Here is a 22,919-nt window from a genome sequence, read left to right as displayed (position 1 = left end):
AACCATTATTAAACATGAATTGAATAAAAGCACTGATGCAAATGGTATTAAAGACGCTGATGGCAGTAGTTGCAAAACAGATGGTGTTAGATCGAAATCTGTGGTCACTAGATTAAATGAATTCTTCCTAACAGTAACTGAAAACCCTGGGACAAAAATCGACCAATAAATACAGATACACTGGATTTACGTAGATGTACACTGAATGCTCTGCCAGTAGATAAAAGATTGGCAACTCAACTGATAGATTACAACTTCAATTTATAATCAGCCAAAGAGTCAGAAAATGTTTTCTGACCAATGAAATATTCAGTAGTAATACCCATTTATTAAAGTGCAGAAAACTGGAGTAACCTCTAATTATAGACTAATCTATATTCGTGCCCTGTTGTCAGTAATTTTTTAGGAGGTGGCTTGTAACAGAATAATGGACCACTTTTCTGACAAGTTTTAAACAACTGCTCAGTCTGACTTTTGTAAAGAATACTCTAAATGAGAAAAAGTACCATGTTCTCATTTTCGATGATTTTGCCAAGACATTCGGTTTTGTAGATCATAAGATCTTTCAGGAGGAAACTAAAATGTGGCATTAAAGGCATCCCTTCTCTATGGATGGACTTGTATCTTTACAACAAAAAACAATAGGTCAAATTAACAAATGAGATGACACCATTAAAACTAAATTCAGTGTGGAGAATTAAATATCGATTCCTGATAAGTTTAAATGGCTCTGAGCACTATGCGACTGAACTTCTGAGGTCATCAGTCACCTGGAACTTAGAACTAATTAAACCTAACTAACCTAACGACATCACACACATCCATGCCTGAGGCAGGATTCGAACCTGCGACCGTAGCGGTCACGCGGTTCCAGACTGAAGCGCCTTTAATTGCAAGGCCACACCGGCCGGCCTGATAAGTTTAGTACTTGCCTCATTCCTATTAGTGACCTACATAAGTGATTAAGCAAAGATATTGGAAGACTCTCGAAATATCTTGCAGAAGATCACTATGAGCTCATCTGTCTCATATGCCAGTTAGTAAGGGAAGAGAAAGAGCATTGTATGACAGCCAGACATGTTAGACTGAGTCACAAGAGTCAACAGCCATGAATGATGATCCCATATGTCAGGAGGTTATAGAAAATCTCAAAGAAAAACTGTATCAATCCTTAACACCAGTCTCTGCCACCAGCCAGATGAGCCATGAAGAATGGACTTTGAGCCATGAATAATGGACTTGGCCTCCTTGGACTCCCACTGACTCTGTCAGACGACAGCCCGACACTTGACTGACACAGGTACAATGAACTCCCATTCAGGTATAACATCTTGTAGAATAACATAGATTTGGAGGACTTAGAGCAATACATTGGTGCATTGGTGGATTGTGGACGCCTTGGACATGTTGTACACTACTGCAGAGAAAGAAGGTGAGTTTTTGACTACTTTTACACCTCCATATGTCAACCAGCACAACAGCTCTATTACACCAGCCAACTAAGAACGATTATAGTTCACCTGTGGGAAGAAGCCTGTTGCTGTACCTTAGGTGAGGTCACCATCCAGCATTTCATAGCCATCCTCCATTTTAGTACAGAGATACCAGCTGCTTGTCCAGCTGCCGTCTTTAGGAAAACGAAGTTAGGCGATCTAGACAGACAAGGCCGTCTCGATGAAAAATCCTGTATGGGCGACAGATGCTGAGATTCGGAAAATTTCATTGATGTCATAATAGGTGGCCAACCTATTCGGGCTCTAGTTGACCCAGTGGCTTTCTTTCTCTGATGTGAGATGCACACTGTTGTTAGCTATAAAGGACTGTTCCATGATACAAAAGTGATTGTGTGGAAGTTCACAAAAGGGAAATATGTCCAGCCGACAGGAACATGTATTGCAAGAATGACTGTCAGTGACAGAACATGGCTCTTCAAATTTGCCATTTTGACAGAATGTAGTTGTTATGTTATTGTCAGATGGGACTACTTCCAGGTATCACAAGGAGAAGGAGACAGAGACTGTGACAGATTAGAGCTCTAGATTGACGAAACTATTCCAACAAAGACACATAACAAAGATTGCTCTGGGCAGGTGTTTGTCATTGAAGACATTGTTATCCCTGCTTACTCAAGATGAGCTCCAGTCATCACTTGAGAGGCTGGGTCAAATTTTGAGGCTTTTTGTCGATCGCAAAAAGCTCTTCAGGCTCACAGTACAAATACAAATGCCAGCAATGATCACAAGCACTGTAGGTGGTCGAGGATAACTTAGGATCATTAATTGTCACAAGCAGCCAGACCTTGTCCCTGAAGGTGTGCACGTGGGGACAGCCAAAACAGTCCAGGATGGATAGCTTAGTGTCATAGACAAAGAATTGTGCTCTGTTACCACCACAGACAGCCCAGGGAAGAAAGTCACTATCGTACTGCCAATAGGATCTGACCTGACTGAGTAACAACATTGATGAGAGACAGCTGTTCTGCATCAATTTTTGGATGCTTTCAAATCAGGAGTGGAAAAAAAAAACAGATCAAGTGGCCCATGGTAAAACACCATCATCCACTAATTAGCCAGTGCTCATACAGGGTGTTGCGGGATGAGTGATTGACGATTGGGAAGGAAGTGGAGAAGATGCTGCAAGCTAACATAATTGAACGTTCAGGGAGCCCTTGGTCCTCACCTGTGGAGGAAGGACTGCACATGATTTTTTTGACTGAACAAAACCACAAAGAAAGATGTCTATCAGTTCTTGCATATTGGTGATACCTTGGATTGCTTGAAATGAGAAAAATATTTCTCACGTATGAACATGCAGGCAGGGTACTGGAAAATCAGGGTTGGTGAGGCCAAGTGTGTGAGGAGTGGAGTGCCTTGAGGCTGAGTGTGTAAGGAGTGGAGTGCCTTCATAACTCCTAACAGCCTCAATGAGTTAAGAAGCATAGTGTTAGGAATATGTAATACTCCAGCCACATATTATGGACAGCTCGCTTCAACACTTCAAATTGATGATGAGTCTTTGTTAACTGGACGATATTGTAGTTTTTTATATATAACAAATTTGAAGACCATCTAAGCTGCCTGACAACTGTGTTGAAGTGTGTTCAGACTGCAGGCCTGCATTTGAATCCAAAGAAGTGCCTTTTCACCACCCTTGAAATGGAAAATCTTGGGGAAATATAGTGAACGTCGATGGAGTATGTCCTGATCCAGAGAAAATAAGAGCAGTCACAGATTTTCGGACTCCTTCGCACATTCGTGAAGTGAGAAGTTTTTTTGGAATGTGCTTGTACTACTGGAAATTCATAAGGGACTTCTGTACCAAAGTGTGTTTGTTGCAAGAACTACTGCAGGGAGATGACAAATTTTCATGGAATGAGGTGGAAGAAAAAATTTGCCATGGCCTTAAAGAGATGAACTAGTCTGCAATTGAGGAAGAGTGACTTACATTTAGGCTATCAACAAGTTCTGACCGTATTTATGTGGCAAACCAATTACTGCTGTGACAGATCACCAGCCTCTGCACTGGCTGACTGGCGTGAAGGATCTGTCGAGTTGACTGATGAGATGGGCACTGAGGTTTCAGAAGTGTGGTGTAACAATGGTATAGTAAAGCAGATACAAATACGAGGACACTGACTGCCTTTCAAAGAAACCATTGGTGGAACGCAGCATTGTGAACAAAATCTGTTATCATTATGTTAAATGACCTTGATACTGAACAAAGGGAAGATACAGTACTCCTGAAAAACATAGAAGTCTTAAAGAAGGAGAAGCCAACACTAGGAGAATTAAAGAGAGAGAGTAAGAGAGGAGCGGGGGGGGGGGGGGGGGGGATTTGTCTAAAAGGCACTATGATCCAATGGTGTGGAAATGGTTGCATGTCATCCCAGCTCATCTATGACCAGCTTTCCTGAAGTGTGAAGTATTTCCACAATGCTGCAACATCTGGTCACGTAGGATTCAAGAAGACTTTTAGCAGAATCAGTTGGAAGTATCACTGACCAGGCAACTCCCAATCATAGACACAGTGTAAGCCTCTGTAAGGCATGCCAGCAACAGAAACATGTGCTGCAATTACCTCCAGGACACTTGTGGTACCAAATCCTGCCTGCAGCAATGGTATTCCACTGAATTGGTTTTGACCTTCTGGGGAGGTTCCCAAAGGGAACAAACAGGTATTGATGGATAATAGTCTGCACTGACTTCTCACCTGCTATGTGGTCATCAAAGGTGTGCCAAGTGCCAAAGATCAGGAAAACGCAAAGTTACTTGTAGAAGACATTATGTTGAAGCACAGACACCCATGATCGTGAAAATGTTCTCCAATGGAGACTAGTATCAGAGGTACTCACACATTTTGATATCACCCATAGGATGACAACTCACACATATTAAAATACTTCAGGCTATTATGTCACGGTCAGATGAATTTCTTATTGAAACCCAATGCTTTGTCCCCATCTTCAGAGGACGACATTGAGGGGTGGGGAGGTTTGTAGCTGCTTTGGAAGTCTGCGCACACCTGGGCTCACTACAAACAGAAGTGAAATTCTTTTTACTTGTTTCTGATCCCATACAGAGGTGTGATGTCATATGTTTTAAATACTTGAACACAATTGGCCATTGTTAGGTGGTGTCATCTTCTGTTGCTATCACCCCATGGTGGAAGACCAGTACACATCTTCAACACCAGAATCCAGATATCATCCAGTTGTACACCCTCCTCCTCCTCCAATTAAAATTATTAGTCTGTTTAGCTATATCTGTGGCCCCTCTATAGAGACTTTCATTGTATCTGCTAGTGGCTGCAAGTGCCTAAGTTTTGTCGCACTGAATCCGGTAGCTGCAAAGCATGTTCTTAAACATCTGAGCTGTCTGTTCCTACCCTTCAACAGCTCATATGTGCTTTTAGTCGTTCTTCAACCATTCTTTTAGTAGTATCCCTGTACACTGCAATGTCATCCCTCAATTTTGATCCAACTTCTTTCTTTGATCTTCACTCCTTTAGTTAAACTGTAACTTTAAAATAGTATTTGAAAAATGTGGACAAAACTTTGATAATTGGTAACTATCACCATTTATAGTGGTGACCAGGTATGCCCCAAGGCAGTCAGATAAATTTGTGGTCACTGCAATTGCCATACTACAATTAAAGCACTCAGGAGAATACAGCACTTGTCAGAAGCATTGGTAGCCCCATGCAGAATCATTATGTACCAACACTGGTGCCCAAAAACAGTTAAGTGTCCAATTATTAGCACAATGTTGGTATGATGTGAATTTGTGACATTTGGCATTGAGGGCTTAAGTACCAGTACCATTAATTGTCAAACAGTGCCATTAATTTCATAACTACTATCCAATCCCACATACCCTCATTTCTCCAGTCAATAACCCTTTTGCCACTGAAGCACATTAAACCCTCATATGGCAGTAAGTCTATTTGGAAAACAGAAGTACTTAATTCACATCTTAAATGGGCACAAGTCCCTCAAAAAATTATTTATAGGCACATCATCATCTCTGTGAAAAGCGACCAGTACAACATTTGGCGAAGCTAAGTTGAATTATTTGTAGCTACAACACTTCCAGTAATATTAGTAACTTATTAAACTAAGAACTTCAGAAACATAAACCTGTGAGACAGTCTGGAAAGCAGTTGATATTCGTATCTGCTATTACCACTAACAGTTTCGTCTGGATTCAGCTCAGTACCCAGTTAAGTTTGAAGTACAATAATGTGCACACACTTATTATCTTCCTATGTCTACCATCCAGGCTGATACTAGTTGGAATATTTAAATAAGATGCTTGGAACTTTCATTAACAAAACTTGCATGACCTAGGATATTAGCCCCATTTCATACTCACAACAACTGAAAGGATTCTGCATTACTAAGAGGTTATCAGTATCAATAGTATTAAATTTTAATCAGATGTATTTATTACACTTCCTGTCATTAGTAATGAGAGATAGGTCTGTTACAACACAAGTTTAAAACAGTTTATCAATCTTTGATGAAGTTCATTCGATGCACTGTGAAATAGCAAAGGACTCATGTCTGGCGAGCTGCATGATATACTTGCGCTTCCTTATTTGTGTGGTCATAATTTTGAAAAGTGGTTTTTTGGAATCTTCGCTACCGTTTTTTGACTTATTAACAACCAGAATTGAAAAAGGCCATAGCACACCAAGAGATAACATGCTCTTATTACCACCTTTCAGTTGCTATCCATGTTAACCATAAGCCACACACCTCGATGTTTTACACCCAAAGTCATTTTGTAAATTCTTCTTCTTGAAGCACTTTAACTTCACATTACTTGCGCAGTTTTTGGCGATTCTGTCTAATATTGTGCACTATTTTTTTGACAAACATGCAAGTATGAACACGTATGATTGCATGCCGTGAGTCCACACCAGTTGTTGTCTAGGCACTTCCGTACCAAGTTTTTTCATGCTAAAATCCTCAAAGAAGTAATTTACATTCATTGTTCACGGCTTCTTTGCCAACATGACTCCAGCACCTCAGGCTGCACATTTACATATTTATATTACTAACTAAAATTCTTTCACCTTACAATTGTCTTATATACATTTTAGAATCAGCAACAATATTTCTTTGAACATATTAAGTTTGCAAAACCAATAACATGTTGAATACAATACCATTAATTATCAATTATTTTTTGACATCATGTAGTACTACATAAGGATGAACCAAAACAGGAGAAGGGGAATAAAGGCAATTTAAAAGTGCTATGGTAGAAGCTGCAGTAGCAGTGTGTGTGGAAGGACAAGTGACAGAAAATTGTTTAAGGAGACACCATGGTGGAATGAAAGAGTCAAGGAGGTAGTGGAAAGGGAGAACAAAAACTATGGTTCAGAGAAAGGACCTAATTAGCAAGAGAGGAGTATAACAAAAAGAGGAAAGAGGCAAACAAGACAGTGGCTGAGGAGAGAAGAAAGTGGATGGAAGAATGGACAAAGATGATGGAGGAAGATAGCAGAGGAAGTAAGAAAGTGCTATATGGAATGATCAGTACAAGCAAAAACACATGTAATTGGCATATATTATTAAAAACAACAATCTTCTCAAATACATTGTATAAAATTTGTATAAGTGAAGAAAATTAAATGTACAATACCATGTTTATACAATAATTTGTGGTAATGAATTTCATCAGTGTGGTACAGCAAGTAAAAACTCATCAAAAAATTGAAATTTGTATCTGGGTACAAGGCAATCAAACTATTGTCTGACATTCTACAACTTATAATTTAAGTCAAAACACATGTCTTTGAGAGATATTTCCTTTGTGCTCGTGCAGAAAAAAGCAAAACTTTATGAACATGGTGAATTAAAACAAAAATATCACAGCAGCTAACTGGTTAAACCATAAGCATAAATGCTGACATCTGCGTTATGACAAAATTTTTCACCATTGCTGTCAGTTTTTAATGCTTTTCTTAGGAACCACATTTTAGATGCCTGCCACCATCAAAGTGTTATTTTAGGCTTGATGAGATAAACAGAGACATGAAAAATGAGTTTACTACTCCAGTTGACGTTACAAGCTTATTAGAAGTCAGCTCAGTGAATTTCTGTATACTGTATAAAATGTAAATTTAAAAGAAAGCTCAGGCGCAACAGTTTTGCTTTAAGCCTTCTATCGCTGCTGACATCTTTGTAATCTACAGTGTGTGGTGCAAAGTATATATGTGAGTAGTCTGTGTAGTTGTTGCAACTGCATCATGTCAGATTTGAACACAAAAGCCTTTAATGTATGCTATTTACAAAACCCTTGTTCTGTTTCCATGTGACATTTGTGCCATAGCACATCATCTGCATGAAAAGTATATTTTTAGCACTTTACAAAATTCTTTCACACTTACTTGTACTCTTGTCATTGAAGGCCAACTCCCCAGCTCCACACACTCAGCAGGCGAGCTCATTTTTCATGTGTTAACAGTGGTGTGGTGGGTGTGCTGGTGACATGACAAGTCGCCAATCAATAAAACCACACTAGCGGGAAATGGCTGAGGTTTCCTTGATTATGACCGAGCATATTCTTCGAGACTCTGTGTTTGAATTTAAAAGGTTGACAATTGATATTGCTGCTGAATACAGTACATCGGAAATACATGCAAAAAGATGAGACTGAGTTATAAGTGGCACAAGAAATGGTGGCAGCTGGTCCCCTTTGTCATTTATTGGCTAGGTCCGGAACATTTTTGCCGGCCGCGTTGGTCTCGCGGTTCTAGGCGCTCAGTCCGGAACTGCGTGACTGCTACGGTCGCAGGTTCGAATCCTGCCTCGGGCATGGATGTGTGTGATGTCCTTAGGTTAGTTAGGTTTAAGTAGTTCTAAGTTCTAGGGACTGATGACCACAGATGTTAAGTCCCATAGTGCTCAGAGCCATTTGAACCATTTGAACCGGAACATTTTACATCAGCTGTCTTGTTTTTCCATTGCTGCTGCAATCCAGCAGTAGCTGTGTCATAATTGTGTGGTGAAACTAAACATTGCAAGTTGTGTCGTCTATGCTGATCATGGATTATGTCAGCATTTCCTATTTCACATCTTCTTGATCTGCAGAGGCCTAAAATATTCTCTGAATTGTGCCACTGCTCTTGGAGCAAACCACTTATAATTCGTTCAGTCACATCAGATGTCAATAAGAAGAAAACAGGATGAAGTAAAGTAAGACATTGAGTAAGAACTTATAACAGAGATAAACTGTACTAGGAAGAAATGTAAAATTGAGGATTTTTCAGCATTGATCTTATGGGTTTTTCACAAAGGTTATGAATTTATGGTGTAGAATTACGAAAAATGTAAAATCGGAGAACATAACATCGAAGTTTCTCTGTAATAACAGAGAGACACTGAAGATAGTGTGGAAGAAGTACTTTGAGAATTTGCTAAATCCGAATGGTTTAGGAGATGAGGATAATAGACTAAAGGAGGTAGAAGTAAACTCTGGAGGAGAAAAGGACCTGTGAAATGGAAAGAAATGTAACTGGCACTGGACAAGATGAAAGGAGGAAAGGCACCAGGTATGGCCAAAGTAAGTGTTGAATGGTGAAGGCGGCAGGGGAGGTTGGGAAACAGTGGCTGTATCATATGATGAAGGTAATGTAATGTGAGAAGAAGACTCCAGAAGATTGGAATAGGGCACTAATTGTCCATGTAATGAAGAAAGGGAGTAAGAGGGATTGTAAAAACTACAGTAAAAGCTACTACACACTGATACCACACTTTGCCAAGGTATAAAAAAAAAAAAAAAATTAAAAAAAAATCGTGGAGAGCAGCATCTGAACAAGCATCAAGAACAAATTGAGAGAGGAACAGCATGGCTTCAGACCTGGAGATAAACTGTTGACCCCATATTTGTAGTGAGGCAACTCCAGGAGCATCAGTATGAATTTGGGGAAGACCTCGTGATGGTCTTTCTTGCTATAGTAAAGGCATTTGATAGTGTTTGTAGAAGAAAGGTCCAGGAAGCACTAGAAAAGAAGGAAGTGAAAAAAGAGACAATAAGCAGAGTGGAGGAGATGTACTGTGGAAGCCTGAGTTGTGTGAAAGTGGGAAATGAAAGGACAGATATGTTCCAGTGAACAAATGGTATGAAACGGGGCAGCACATTGTCACTTCTCCTCTTCATTGTGATCTTGAATGACATAATGACTAAGGTGGCAGAAAACAACTGGAGGAGACAAGATGAAAGCATTGGTGTTTGTAGATGACTTGACGATCTGGGGTAACGAGGAGGAGATTCGGGAATAGTTGAGTGCTTGGGAAGAAACTGCAAGATAGTTTGCAAAGAAATTAGATGAAAACAAATGAGAGATCCTGGCACAACTAGAAAGAAAGAAAGATAGATCAACTATTAGAATAAGGATTGGAGGTGAACAATTGAGGAAAGTGGAGAGAGTCAAATAGTTGGGAGGTGTGATCAAGGAAAATGGAAGAAATAAGAAAGAAATTGGTGAATGTAGCAGATGGGCAGCAGAATTCCTGCCAGGTGTTAGGAGTCTGGTTCGGAACAAAGACGTCCCACAAAAAAGCAAAGAAGGTGATGTATAGAAGTTACTACATCCCAATACTGACCTACGCATCTGAAACATGGGTAATGAAGAGATGTAAGCAAATTACAGGCATGTGAAATGAAGTTCCTCAGATGCAGGATTGGAGTAACAAGGAGAGGTCTGATGACAGAAGGGTACTTAAATTCTGAAAGGGGAGCCCTTCTGGAGCAGCATGGGAACATAAAGGCTAAGATGGTATGAGCACTTAAAGAGAATGGAAAACGAGGATTCCCAAGAAAATACTGCCGTTACAATATGATGATGCAGGCGGGCATCTGTGCTGTATGGATGACTGATGTGAGAATGTTTGTCACCACTGACACAAGCAAATTGCACAACTGATGAAGCATATCCAACTTGTGTGGCAATTCTCTGAAAGGAGCATCCTGCCACTCGGAAGGACACAATTTGACCCCTTTAAAACTTGGTCAGTTGGCTGTAGGAAGCATGAGAGTGTCATGTTTGCACCACACTGACTCTTCTGCATGTGAGCATTCTCTGTGAAAGGGTACAAACAAATGGCATTCAGGTAGGTATGCCACTATGCTATCTGTTTGTTCATGGCATTGAAACTGAAACTGTTATCAGTACACCTACTATTACCCAGGTGGCGTATGCTGTCATCGGATCAAAATAGTCATCGTTTTTTCAGCTGTATGTTTCTTTTCTTTCCCTGGTAGTTTATTATCTAACAAGGGTTTTCTCATTTTGATACTAAATTTAGCCTTCGATGTGACATTTCTCGACACTTTCCGTACTATGAAAATCTGCAGTTTTAAGTGTTACAACACATTAATGATCTCTTTGAAACGTGCCTTTTTAGTGCAGTTTGTTCTGTTAAATTGTTGGGAAAAGTGACATCGATGGCTGAACATAGTACCCTGAACTTAAGTAGCTATTTTAAATTTTGTAATGAAAAGTGTGTTAAATATGGCATGTGTACACGTAGGTAGGGCTGTGCTACCAATTAGTCTGTTACCACAGTCTTTACCTCAGACAAAAGGAAAAAATATAAAAATGGAGCGAATGGAACAGGCAAAAGGGAATACAAATATCTAAAAACTGATTGACAGTAAGTGCAAAATGGCTAAGCAGAAGTGACTAGAGGAAAAGTGTAAGGATATAGAAGCTTATATAACTAGGCGAAAAATAAATGCCGCCTATAGGGAAATTGAAGAGGCCTTCTGAGAAAAGAGAAACAGTTGTTTGACTATCAAGAGCACAAATAGAAATCCAGTCCTAAGCAAAGAAGGGAAAGCTGAAAGCTGCAAGGAGTATGTAGAGGGTCTATACAAGGGAGATGAACTTGAAGACAATATTACAGAAACAGAAGTGGACACAGATGAAGATTAGATGGGAGATATGATACTGTGAGAATAATTTCACAGAGCACTGAAAGACCTAAGTCAAGACAAGTCCCCGGGGGATAGATGACATTCTGTCAGAACTAGTGATAGTCTTGGAAGAGCTAGCCATGACAGAACTCTTCCATGTGGTGACAGAGATGTATGAGACATGTGAAATGCTTTCAGACTTCAAGAAGAATGCAATAATTAAAATTTAAAAAAGCAGGTGCTGACAGGTGTGAATATTACTAAACTAGCTGTTTAATAAGTCATGGTTGCAAAATAATAGCATGAATTTTTTACAAAAGAATGGAAAAATTGGTAGAAGCTTACATTGGGGAAGATCTTTTTGAATTCTGGAGAAATGCAGGAACATGTGAGACAATACTGACAGTATGGCTTATCTTAGAAGATAGGTTAAGGAAAGGAAAACCTACGTTTATAGCATTTGTAGACTTGCACAACATTTTTGACATCATTGACTGGAATATTTTCTTTGAAATTCTGAAGGCAGCAGGGGTTAAAATACCAGGAGCGAAAGGCTATTTACAACTTATACAGAAACCAGATGGAAATTAATCCCCTGCATTGTTCAGTCTGTACATTGAGCAAGCAGTAAAGGAAACAAAACAAAAATTTGGGTTAGGAATTACAGTCTAGGAAGAAGAAATGAAAACTTTGAGGTTTGCCAATGACATTGTTGGTATATCTGCGGTAGGTGGATACTGGTGCACATGTCGGTGAATGGTGAAATTGGGGAAGTCGACAGATGGGAGAGCCACCTGGAGAAGAATAACCCAATGCAACAGTGCAGAGAACGAAACACGACAGACAATGGACAAGGCAACAGACCAGGTCATGGACAAACAACCTTAAGACAATGAGGCACTCTGCAAAGCAGTCACCACAACAACAACAGCTAGGTCAAGAGCAGTAGAGAGACAAATTCAAGATGGACCAGAGAGAATAACTAGATGATACACAATATAGTTATCCAACAGTCCTTGCACAGAGAAGATTGATCCATAGGTATCAAGTGCGAATACTGAGCTGACTGGCTGTAAGCTGTGCACCTGCCTAAATATCGGCCACATGGAATGGTATTGGCCAGTGCACTCACATGGAGAGACGGTGGCTTGCTTGACCTGCAAGCACAGTGCACCCACAGTGCCCTCTATTGGCTATTGAGATCCATCTCCTCTGGTGCACACTCAACCTCTGCAGTGCCTGATAACAGAATGTAATTCTGTCAGAGACAGCAAAGACTTGGAAGAGCAGTTGAATGGACTGGAGAGTGTCTTGAAAGGAGGATATAAAATGAACATCAACAAATACAAAACAAGGCTAATGGAAATTAGTCACATTAAACCAGGTGATGCTGAGGGAATTAGATTAGGAAGCGAGACACTGAAAGTAGTAGACGAGTTTTGTTATTTGGGCAGAAAAATAACTGATTGTGGACAAAATTGAGAGAACATAACATGTACTCTGGCAGTGGCAAGAAAAGTGTTACTGAAGAAGCAGAATTTGTTAACATCAAATATAGATTTAAGTGTTAGGAAGTCTCTTCTGAAAGCATGTGGAGTGTAGCCATGTATCGTAGCGAAACATGTATGATAAACAGTTTAGGCAAGAAGAGGATAGAAGCTATTGAAATGCGGTGCTACGTAAGAATGCTGGAGATTAGATGGGTAGAGCATGTAACTAAAGAGGAGGTTCTGAATAAAATTGGGGAGAACATAAATTTGTGGCATAATTTGACTAGGACATGGGGTCAATTGATAGGACACATTCTGAGACATCAAGGGCTCACCAATTTAATGCTGGAAGTAAGTGTGGGGGGTAAAAATTGTAGAGGGCTACCAAGAGATGAATTTAATAAGTAGATTCAGAAGAATGTAGGTTGCAGTTCTTTTCCAAAGGTGAAGAGACTTGGACAGGATAGAGCATCGTGGAGAGTGGCATCAAACCATTCTTCGGACTGAAGACGATGACGACGACGATGACGACGACGACATTGAACAAATAGACACAGTAGTTTTGTACTTTCCCATAACAAATCCACATTTGTGGGGTGTTTGAATTTTTTGGTAAAATTTTTTCCACTATGATGGTTCAGTCTATAAATGGAATGCTTTATCTACATCTGCAGCAGAAATGTGGTTTTGTTACTGTCTACACTGCTGCATTTACATCTGCAACAAACGGGACTGCATTATCATCGTGATCATCATTATTACATAATTATTGTTATCAACATGTAGGATGCTCCAACTGCAGCTTTCTCCATACTGAAGCAAGTAGAGTTTCAATGTCATCATTATTACTCAGATCTGGTATGTTACATCTGTTTCCTTAATGTGTGTGAATGAATCCTGCTTTTCAAAAACATTTGGATATGCTGGACTCCTTAACCTCTGTCTGTGCCTTGGCAATACAGAGAGAAGCATTGAGAACTGGACTTTGTGATGATAGGTCTTTCCCAGTTTTTATAAAACTTGATGCCTTCTGCACAATGACTTCCTGTAATAAGTTTTGAAGACATGGATGATGCCCAGATCCAAGGACTGTAGTTTGCTTGTAGGAACTCTAACTGCACATTGCATAAATTGATATTTTTTGTATGTGCAGGACAACAGTCCACAGGTTTCCATTCTTACATCAAGGCTATGCAGTTGCTTCTTGAGTAGTTCCAGTGTCATACAAACTCTGTTATTGGCACTGCGGTTCATGAGCAAAGTTCTTACATTTTTAAAACTATGTGGTTCTTTCAATTTGCCGGTCACAAACGGTGTAATTTTTTTCAGAGTCATCAACATTTGTGGCTAGGATTACTATAGGGTGAACTTTACTGTGCTTCCTTTCATGTCAATTTTCACCTTTACAGCCAAGTATTTTGTTTGGAAGTATACTGAAAATGAGACCTCATCCTTTGGTTTATACTGCTTTGTAGGTACTTATAACCTTCCATTCTGCCATTCACTAATATTTTTTATGTTTGCACTGTTTGTTTCACCACATTATACTGTTCCTTAAGTGTATTGATCCACCCATTGATGGAGAGAAGTCCTTGATTCAAAGCATATTGACCACCTTCAACACATTTTCACACACCGTCACGCCGTTCACAGGGATATTTGAAAGTGCTTGCTTCCAGAAACCAGGTCTTCATAACTTCTTCCAGTTTCGCTTACTTAGAGTAACTGGAATATTTAATCTTTTTTAAATTTGGCCCACTTTTATTGCACTTTTCAAAACAGATTCTTTGTTTTTGATAAGTGTAGATGCAGATATCCCTAGGGAAACTATATGCTAATGCAAAACATGTCCCACAATGAACTTCAACTCTTTGAAGAGTTTTACTTTCTGTTCCACCAAAAAGAGTTTTCCTATCTCTTTTCGTAATATTTTCCATATTGAAACTGTAGCAAAAAAACACTAAACTTCCTTATGTAGCAGAATAATTTAATTGTATGTGCTTAGAGTTTCTAAAGTTCAATCCTCAAACTCAGAGCCAAGGAAGCTGCTCAGTGCGGTGTGACAATCAGAATGTCAACAAGGATACTGCTGACATAGTGGACGGTACGACACCAGTTTAGCATTGCCAGACAACCTCCTAGCGAGAGAAGCAGAAATGAAAACACTGCAACTCTGCCTAGGAGGGTAGTATGAAGTAACAGTCCATAACTTCAGCACCAGGATTGCACTGGAATAGTCAAATGTTGAAGAAAGACCTGAGCCTCGGCAACCCAAAATAATTATTGAATTACCACTGTGAGACGAGGAGTGCTGAAGAGACCAGTAAATGAGCACAACTTCAGTTGTGCATGCAGAGCCAGTGCTTTATAGGCACAGGCTTGGCTCTTTAGGTAATGAGGCTTTCAGTGCTCAAAAGACACATCCAGTCATACTGACGTTCTGTCCGTGTGACTAGAACCAGAGAGAGTGACGTTGTATTGAGTTCCTGCGAAACCACGACAAGCTGATGGACGATGGTCTGCCTTCTATATGAGGTGCAGCCAAACTGCTGTGAGCCACAGCCGTGATCTGCCACTTTCACATACTGGAACATTGTAGATGAGGAGAAGACTGGCGTGTGGCCACACCTCCTCCACCTGAGGATCAACCATGGGTAACCTGTAAGCTTCCATCTCTACACTGTCCACACATGGCATGTTCGTGCAGTCCCCTGGCTGACTTGTGAACATCTGCTGCAGTCTTGGTCAATCTGTGGTGGATGACCAGGGCCTAATCTTCGTGATAACTGGGGTCCTAGACTACTTATCAGTTGTGCTCACCTGAGTGTGTAACGGGCTATCTATTAGAGTGCTGGTATGTCAACTGTACGGTAGTGCAGAACATCTGGCCGGGCAATGCCTACCTGTCTCCACACTGTCACCTACACAACACATGGTGCAGCTCACTTACATGTAGCTCCAGTTGTGTGTCTCAGTGATGGTACGTATCAGCATCACAGTTTGTGCTTACACCTGGCCACCGTCCAATCCACTAAGACACTTTGTAACTCTGTAAACTCATTCTGGAAAATAGATGTTATTACCGATACCACTGTGTCACTAAAGCTTCCTGCATCTCCCACACTCAGCACCTGACTTCCTGCACACAACACAGCCACAGCTCTCCAGGTCGCAACATAGGTGTCAGAATTAGCTGTCACCTCAGAACTTCATTAGTAATGGGACCACGCCTACTACCATTCCTGGGACGATGGCTCGACTACTGCACAGTTGTAGTTTTGTCAACATGTGGTATGGTGAGTGGACAGGTGACATGTACCCATCTCCAAGCTGCTACTGGCACAACTTGTGGCTGCAGCTCACTGAACTGTGGCTCCAATGTCATGACTTGCTGATGGGGCGTGTCCATATTTCTTTGTGGCTGGTGCTTACACCTGTCCACCATCCGACTTACTAAGACACTTTATAACTCTGTAAACTCATCCTAGAAAATAGATGTTATTACAGATACTACTGTGACACCAACATCTCCTGGTGTATTCTGGACAAACAATGTTACACAATACACACAATTAAGTCTTGACACGGTGTTTGACGGGAACAGCTGCATTGATTGAAACTGACTCCCCTTGGTCTGTACTGACATCTTTATCGGCGCGGACAGCCTTAGCTAGCAGATGATAGTGTGTTCAGTGTGTATATGAACAGCAAACAAAACCCTCTGCGTACAATCGTAATCACAGGGTGAAGTTAACTCTGAAACAGTATGGCTACAATAATGTCAGTACACTATTTTTTGTATAATATACAGTGTTGGAATCTAAGGTGGGTAGTGACAAGAAACAATTGAATGTTTGTCTGAAGTCACCTTCTTCCATTTTCTGTCGAAAAACAGTTACTCCCATTAGCCACAAAACATGCAGGACTTTGCAGTGGTACAAGACAAAGCACTGGTACCATGAATTGTTCTGATTTTTATCAAGCCAGTTCTAGTAAGTAGATGCCCTGGACTAAAATAATAATAATAATAATAATAATAATAATAATAATTGTGCGTAATGTTCGTAAACATTACTCGAAGGCCACTGTTGTGCCAGCATCGTTTCACGTCAATTATGTCAATTTTTTTCTCCTAGGTTGTTGTTTCATAAAGCAGAAATTGCAGTAAAATGATAAATATGCTAACACAAAAACAGTTGTGAATTAATGTTGTGAACATGAAATTAGCTGGGAGCGATAAAAAAACTTTGTAAATGGTGGGAAAACTGTAATTCTGAGGATGTAATAGCAGGGTTATGATGTATCTGTCATTATGTTGACCTGCGTACAGGATTGCTAGCATAGTTTTCACATTTTCTCTCAGTACTGTCCATAATCATCTGGGGCATTGCAGCCAAGGTCCAAAAAGTATAGCACCATAATAATATTGATAACTGAACATCTTGCAGAAGTCTCTTCATAGAATTTGAGAGTATTACACTAATGTGCCAATACATTTATGCTTTAATGATATTTGTGTTTAATAATAAGAGTGTATTAAGGCTGAACTGTGAAATTTACAACCACAGTGCTAGATGTGAAAATAATATCCATATGGGCTGTTGTGTTCATGTTGAGGGCTTAGAATTAAGTCTTATATTTTGGTACAAAACTTTTCTGACCTGCTGGCAGACATCAGGCAGGAAAATGGGAATCCACAGCTCTTCAAAAACAAACTGCAGAAGTACATTATGAACACCACCTTTTATAATTTAGTAGAATATTTGGGCTTGGGATGCAAGTTATGGTGAACACTAATGTTCATATTAAACAGGTTTTAAATCTTCCAGTATATACACAATCAGTAGTGTTCCCTATAAACTTACATGAACATGTAGCGTGAGGCAGTAAATAAAAACAGCAGATGGGTAGTGTAACAGGGAGAGCAACATTTCTCTTTCATCTTGTTGCTTTTCAGTATGGAAGTAATTGTCATAATTTACAATGTGAGTAGATAATATAATAATGTCCTTTGATGAGGACCTCCCGTTGGGTAGACCGTTCGCCTGGTGCTAGTCTTTCGATTTGAAGCTACTTCAGCGACTTGCGTGTCGATGGGGATGAAATGATGATGATTAAGACAACGCAACACCCAGTCCCTGAGCGGAGAAACTCTCCGACCCAGCCGGGAATCGAACCCGGGCCCTTTGGATTGATATTCCATCGCACTAACCACTCAGCTACCGGGGGTGGACATGTGAGTAGATTAGCACTATTTGTTGTTAGTGTAGTTTACAGAGGTAGCCCACAGAGCCTGCTTCTGCCTTTTAATGTGCAACTGTACATCTTTTCCCAGCCCTGAAAACTCCTCTTCATGACAGGACTTATGAAACACAGAATTTGAATGTATGGATGAATGCAATTTATTTCATTTAACAGTGGTCTAATGAAACTATTTTGTGGATTAGAAATGAAATGCATTCCTATTTTTTGTAGGTTTTTTAAAGTCACTGAGTGAGATTGATAACTTTGCAAAATTTACATTTATATAACACACGATAAGTGAATTAGCATATGGTATAGAATGCTTGGTATTAATATTGTTCCCCGATATTTTTACATTATTAAAACCAAGTTGTGTAGGTAGTTGTGAATAAGTTTCTCAGATCTTTCCCAGCAGATTTCAGCCAAGCACTTGCCTTGGTAAGCCAGTTGTTCATTCCAACTAATACTGTTTCAAATGCTTCCTCCAAGCTATTTGAATAGTCAGCGGTTTGATTGGTACAATTGACATTGTTCTTTAATTATGATTTGAATGTCGGTCTAAATATGCACCTTCTGTTAAAGTTAGTTATTTATTTGGATTTTGTCCAGCCAACTGCTGCAACAGACACTAATTATTTGAATTTCCTCCTGAATAAAATTGCAAGTACACATGTAAATATCCAGTAACATCATATTTGAATGAAGGGACAATGTGCAAAATTACTGTGTTCTCTGACGCACTCGAAGAGGATGCTTGCCAGAGAGAAACTACCTTGGTTGATGTGACAATGACTTTCCTTTCAACATTTCTGAAGTATGTTGCAACACAGTAATAGGAAGAGCCCACCTAAATAGAAATAATTTATACTGTGGATATTTGTGGGTATTTAAAAGCATACAAAACAATGCTGTTTTACACTTGTACTACTTTAAGCATACCTTCATAATTAAATAGGAAATACAGAGCCTGTATTCTGAAATGCAGGGTGTTGGCAAATACTGACCTCAGTTCCTTGACAAATCACTTGTGGGAACATGGTGTAGTGAACACAGATAACTATGTTGATTTAAGAAAGTAATGTGGATGAATCAGTATTTTCCACAGTCACTGGACAACTAAGAGCACTCACCTTCATTTCCAACTGCCACTGAACTTCTTAGAACTGCCACTTGAAGCAGCATCTACACACAATGTGTGATACTGTCGTCCACACTTCTGAGATACATTTTTCATTGGAGCTAATGTTTTTTAAAGAACCATGACAGTGCAAAATTTTCCTTTAGCTATGTGTTGGAAAGTAGAATTTTGGGAATATTGTGTGTAGATGCTGCTTCAAGTGGCAGTTCTAAGAAGTTCAGTGGAAGTTGGAAATGAAGGTGACTGCTCTTAGTTGTCCAGTGACTGTGGAAAATACTGATTCATCCACATTACTTTCTTAAATCAACATAGTTATCTGTGTTCACTACACCATGTTCCCACAAGTGATTTGTCAAGTCTGTTAGATATATCGTTCGCAGTACAGATGGGGCATAGCACCATCAGATTTGTGTATTAAATCATATTTGAGAGGCTAATAATTGAAATTAATGTATACTGTAAATGTAATTATGATAGTTGTAATACTTGAAATGCAGACAGTGATGTTAGAAAGTACAATATGTGAATGTGCTTTTTTTAGGAGGAGTTGAATAATAGGTAGGTACATAAACGGGATGCTAAACATTGTAGTTCTTATTTCGAACTTGTATTCTTCTATAGGTCACATAAACATTGCAAAATTGCATGTGTTTGTGCCCTGATGCAGAATGCAAGTTCCAAACCACTACATTGCTTACATCTTGTCGGTATTTGATTATCAACTGAAATGAATGAGTTAGGATGTTCAATAATAAGGTCAAAGGTAACAACCGAGGATTCCATACCACATTCCCCCATCTCCCCCTGCATCCCCCCCCCCCCCCCCCCCCCCCCCCCCCCCCCCCCACACACACACACAGAAATGTAGATGTATCTGGTGGAATTATTGCTGCTACTTAGGACAGTCCATCATAGTATTCAAACTGAGCAAGTGTTTTAATCACTGTCGTCACATTTGTGAGAAGTGGGACTCAGATCTCTTTCTGACTGTTCAGATTTAGGTTTTCCATTATTTTTCTACTTGTTTAAGGCAAATGCTGGGATGTTTTCTTCAAAAAGAGGATATACTAATTAAGGAATTATCCAGGAGTTTAAATTTCCTGTAAAATTTGTGGTATTTCTTTGCTCTTTGTATTGCCGCAAGCAGGATTGTTTAGACTTCAATAGTGATTTGAACCAATGAAATTAGTTGCAATATGTTTTACTGTTTGTAAAAAAACTGCACCCCTGTTACAAGATTTTAACTTATTGTATCTTGTTTCTGTGTTACTAATGTAATTGATTTTATATGTGTGTAGTACTAATTTTGTTATGGCTACTATCACACCAGCAATCCAGAATGACTCTCTTTCACTGTGCATTGGAATGAGAACGGGTTTGAAAGTTCCTGATGGATTGAAACTGCATCCCAGAGCAGAACTTGAACCCAGAACCTTTCATGCACTTAGTGGCCATAATGCTCTTACTGGCTACGCTGCCCAGGCATGGCCCACAACCTGTCCACACAGCTTCAGTTGTGCAACTTCCTGTCTTCCAGTTTCAAAACTTCAAAGGAGCTTGCTACTTTCTTTGTTGGATTAATACTCCTGAAAAAAATGAGTGCTTGTTCAGCAAGGTGAGTAGGAGGTGTGGGTACTGTTAGAATTGATGCTGTGTAGGCAGATTATAAGTCGTGCCATGATAACTCAGGTGATACGAGCATTGCCACAAGTGACAAGCTTCCAGGTTCAAGACCTATTCCGTTGCACAGTTTCAGTCTTCCAGGAAATTTTGTGTGGATTATTCTCACAGAAATAATAATAATAATAATAATAATAATAATAATAATAAACCCCATGGAGGCCCAGGAAAAGAATAGGCCTCCGGTATGTTCTGCCAGTTGTAAAAGGCGATGAAAAGAACAAACCACTAATAGGGCCAATCCTCCTTTTAGCGTGATTAGTTGGTTCAGGACATAACTAATGAAGCCTCAGACAAGCGCTGTCATGGTCGGGGATGACGCTTGAACCCTATGCCAGTCCTCAATGGTAACGACACTGCTAGCCGTGCAGAAAATTATTCAAATCCAAATAGAGGTGTTTTGCAGGATATGCTTCCTGCAACCACTCTAGAAGGAAAACAGACAGAGGATGAGATGATCAGATGAAGCTAACTGACACCTCATGTTCTGTTATTACCAAGCAACAAACTTAGGAACCAACACAACAGGATACAGATCACAAGTATACACAACATTTATTTCCAGATACCCAGAATTAAAATTTTTAATAGAACGACGACTAGCTGATCAGATCCGTGTAATAATAAAAAATAACAGGCTACCCCAGTCAGAATTAGAAAACATCAAACAACAAGTACAACAAATACTGGAAGAAAATAATGTGCAATCAGAAGAAGAAGAAGAAGAAGAAGAAAATACAGTAATGGACTCAAACATCTCAGAGCAAACAAACAAAGAACAACACGCATCAATTAAACAATCAGAGGAAAACGAAATCTTAAGACAGCCATCAGAACAAGCACGAATAGAACACGGAAGTGACACACATGTTAGATATAGAAGAAAAATTTCAGCTGACAGATATAGAATACAAAGACACAAATATAGACATTAGACCATTCTTGCATAGACCACCAAATAACCCACAAGTCGAAACAACAATAACAACTATCAACACAATAATACAGAACAAAATAAATGAAAATACAACTATGGAAGAGTTACAACTACTGGATTATATAGGAGCAATCACTACACTAGATATACACACTAGGCAGAGATCAGAACCGACCAACACACAGAAGAAACCCACAAAACCAGCACGGCAACACAGGCTACAGATCAGAATAGAAAAACTGAGAAAAGACATTGGACAACTAACACAATTTATAAGAATTGAAATATCAGACAAAAAAACGAAAAAGGTTAGGTAAAATCTTACAACAAGAAGTGATAGAGCAATTAGATGGAAAGAAGCAGAAATTACAAGCATTGGCCAAACGACTTGGAAGATACAAAAAAAAGTGAAAATAGAAGGAAACAAAACAAAACCAAACATTCAACACAAACCAAAAGAAATTTTACCAGACAATAGATAACACACACACATTAAAATAGACAATCCACCAAACATAACAGACATGGAACACTTCTGGAGCAACATATGGTCAAACCCGGTACAACATAACAGACATGCACAGTGGATACAAGCAGAAACAGACACATACAAGATGATACGACAAATGCCTGAAGTGATAATTTTACAACATGAAGTCACCCGAGCGATTAATTCTACACACAGTTGGAAAGCCCTTGGAAAAGATAAAACAGCAAATTTCTGGCTAAAGAAGTTCACCTCAACACATTCACATCTAACTAAATTATTTAACAGTTACATTGCAGACCCATACACAGTCCCTGATACACTTACACAAGGAATAACTTATCTGAAACCTAAAGATCAAGCACACACAGCAAACCCAGCAAAATATCGCCCCATAACAGGCCTACCAACAATATACAAAATATTAACTTCAGTCATTACATAGAAATTAATGACACATACAACACAGAACAAAATTATAAATGAAGAACAAAAAGGCTGCTGCAAGATGCAGAGG

General features: G+C 39.5%; 1 protein-coding gene across 2 annotated transcripts in view; it reads left to right on the top strand.

Moving 5' to 3' along the window:
* LOC124721753 (transmembrane protein 183-like) overlaps positions 1–22,919 on the top strand; it is a 253,251-nt gene that overhangs the window by 138,117 nt on the left and 92,215 nt on the right. The window lies entirely within an intron of this gene.

The sequence above is a fragment of the Schistocerca piceifrons genome, chromosome X (genome assembly GCF_021461385.2).
Source record: "Schistocerca piceifrons isolate TAMUIC-IGC-003096 chromosome X, iqSchPice1.1, whole genome shotgun sequence".
Lineage (NCBI taxonomy): Eukaryota > Metazoa > Arthropoda > Insecta > Orthoptera > Acrididae > Schistocerca > Schistocerca piceifrons.
Note: the sequence above shows the minus strand (reverse complement) of the source record. Positions and strands in the feature narration are given on the sequence as shown.